The sequence below is a fragment of the Pygoscelis adeliae genome, unplaced genomic scaffold, assembly GCF_000699105.1.
Source record: "Pygoscelis adeliae isolate BGI_AS28 unplaced genomic scaffold, ASM69910v1 Scaffold372, whole genome shotgun sequence".
NCBI classification, from domain to species: domain Eukaryota; kingdom Metazoa; phylum Chordata; class Aves; order Sphenisciformes; family Spheniscidae; genus Pygoscelis; species Pygoscelis adeliae.
In genome coordinates this window covers 2,188,088-2,190,673 of record NW_008824357.1, presented here as the reverse complement: position 1 = coordinate 2,190,673, position 2,586 = coordinate 2,188,088, and the positions used below count along the sequence as shown (strand labels likewise).

The 2,586-nt window shown below is 46.9% G+C and overlaps 1 protein-coding gene across 1 annotated transcript in view; it reads right to left on the bottom strand.

Annotated features, from left to right (window-relative positions):
- Window positions 1-2,586, bottom strand: part of PEBP4 (phosphatidylethanolamine-binding protein 4) — a 109,995-nt gene that overhangs the window by 67,045 nt on the left and 40,364 nt on the right. The gene's annotated exons all lie outside the window — the stretch shown is intronic.

The following is a 2,586-nucleotide window of genomic DNA, read 5'->3' as shown; positions in this document are numbered from 1 at the left end:
GGAGCGAGCCGAGCCGAGCCGAGCCGAGCCGTGCCGGGCGGCAGCAGCACCCGGTGGGTCCCGCTCCGCTCCAGCCTGGCGCAGGATTTCTCCCGGCTGGCAGAACTGGTTTCCATAACGACTTTCTGTTACAAACATATTTTGATAAAAATAAAGTTAAAGCAGCGAGGCTTTAGTGGAGTACAAATTTGCTGCTCTCTCCCTCCCCCTTCCTCCTCCCCAAGGAGGGGGAATAAAGACGGAAAGCTTTCCATTTGAAGGGCAGTATTTTCTCCCTTCTTTTTCTTTCCCCCGCTGAATACAAAATGGAAAGCCTTGTTTACTGGATTTCTCTGTAAACTGGTTCCGACTCTGCCTAGTTACCTGATGCTCTACAGTATATACAGGATAATGTGATACATTCATTTCCAATTCACTGCATTATCCTTTGAATATTTTAATGACTCATTGAATGGAGTAAAAAAAAAAAAAAAAGCTATTTCAAATGAACAATTATGCTGCATTAGAGTAAAGGCTGATTATATTTAAACACTGCTTGCATGGATAACGGGACATATCGACCTCCGCCTATAAGAGCTAATTTGGCTCTTATCTCTAAATAATTTTACACTGCAAATTACCATGAAAACCTAAAGGGCTTTAAAAACATTCATCAAAAGATATTATTCCACTTTGTAGCAACATTTTTATTTAAATTATTTTGAATGGGAGCGAAAGCATCTCTCGTGTTTGACAATCAGAGGAGCGGCGGAGCAGCGGCTGATAAGGAACGGCAAGCGGCACTGCCGGGGATGGGATGCTCCATCCCGAAACCCACCTGGGAAAGCAAATTCAGAGCCGGATCCCAAACTTGGTGGCATGCCAAGGTACTGCAGCACCTAGAATGGCACTTCGCGCTGCCAGAGCCGCTTCCCTCCAAACCCGGGGGATGGCAAAGCGGTGCTGGGGTGATGCTTGGGGCGATGCCGGGGCACGGGGGCTTTCGCAGCCCCCCAGCCATCGCGCCGGTCGCCCCGTCCCTCCCGGAGAAAGGCACTTGAAAGCCCCTCTCTGCACCAAAGCAACAGAAGGTGTCATGTAAAGCCTACACGGTTATTTTAGAGCCAGTGTGCAAATAAGCCTGTCAGCTGAAGCTCCTCGGAGCCAAGACTTCCATATACCCCCCAACGATCTGCATTTAAACGAGACACCATGTGTCTGAGCCCGGGGAGCCGCCGGCTGCGCAGAAGCCATTTGGGGCTGGGGCTTGGGGAAAGCTCCGGCTGCGGCCCCGGGGGGCTGGGGGGGTGCTGGGACACCCCCCCCCCCCCCCCCCCCCCCCCGCGCAGGGGGGCCCGCCCGGGGCTTTTTCACCCCGGCGATGGGGACCGACCTTGGGGCCGGGGCAAGATGATTTTGTCCTGGTGCCCCACGAGGATGATGCTGGGCTTGGTGGTGTCTTATAGTGCAATGGAGATACATATGCATGTATGTGTGTGTATACGTGAGAGAGAGACATACACACACAAACATGACATATATATGGGACACATAGATCATATCATTATATATTTTTATATATATCATATCAATATATGTTTTATATATATCATAGAATCATAAAATATCTCATGTTGGAAGGCACCCATAAGGATCATCAAGTCCAACTCCCTGCTCATATATGTGTGTGTGTGTGTGTATATATATTTATCTCACAATGAGAAAGCTTAAGGAATAGTTGGGGTTGGGGTCAGCCCCATCCCCGGCAGAGACGCGGCACCTGGAGATGGGAAAGCCCTTCTCCTTCCCCAAAATCCCCTTTTCCCCCTCCTGCATGGCCCGGCAAGGAGCTCTCTGGCCTTTTATACCGCAAACTGAATCGCTCAAATGCCAGGGAACAACCACCTCCCATTTGCACTGGAGAACTGGTTTTAATCCCGCATTTCCCTTCTTTGCTTAAATGACCTTATACGCAAAACATAAAAAGAAAAGAAAAACACAATAATTAGCACTAGCGAATGCCTCAGAAGGATATGTGTACAGAAGGGAAAACAAGAGCTTGGGCTTCTTTGCGTTTAGTAAATATTAAAATTAATGAGAGACTTTCAGGACCCTGTTGTTAGAAATGCAGAAGGGTTTCTGTGAAGGATTAAAAAAAAAAAAGCCCTGTACACAAATCTCTGCAATTATTCTGAATGCTTTATATTTTTCAGCCAATTATGAAATTCATGGAAAGTATTAATATCCAGTTTTAATTTGCTCAATATTCCCATTAACAGTAAAAAGTCTAATTAAGGTATCTGTACAAAAAGCCCTCAGCAGTAATTTCAGAGAATAATAGAGGAGAATGACGAGATATTTCTTGTTAAATGCATGTTACAAATTAATTGATATCTTAATTAGACTTTAGTACTAAGATTATTAGTTAGATTGGTTCAGGGCTGAAACACCTAATCTTTTAAAAGATAAAAGCGAGCAGGAGAGGAACAAACTGATTTTCCAAAACCTTTCGGGAAGCAAACCAGCGATATGCCGGGACAGTCCGGGAGCGATGCCCCGCTGCGGGGGTAAGGGCTCGCCCGGCCGTCCCGGCCGTCTGTGCTGTGG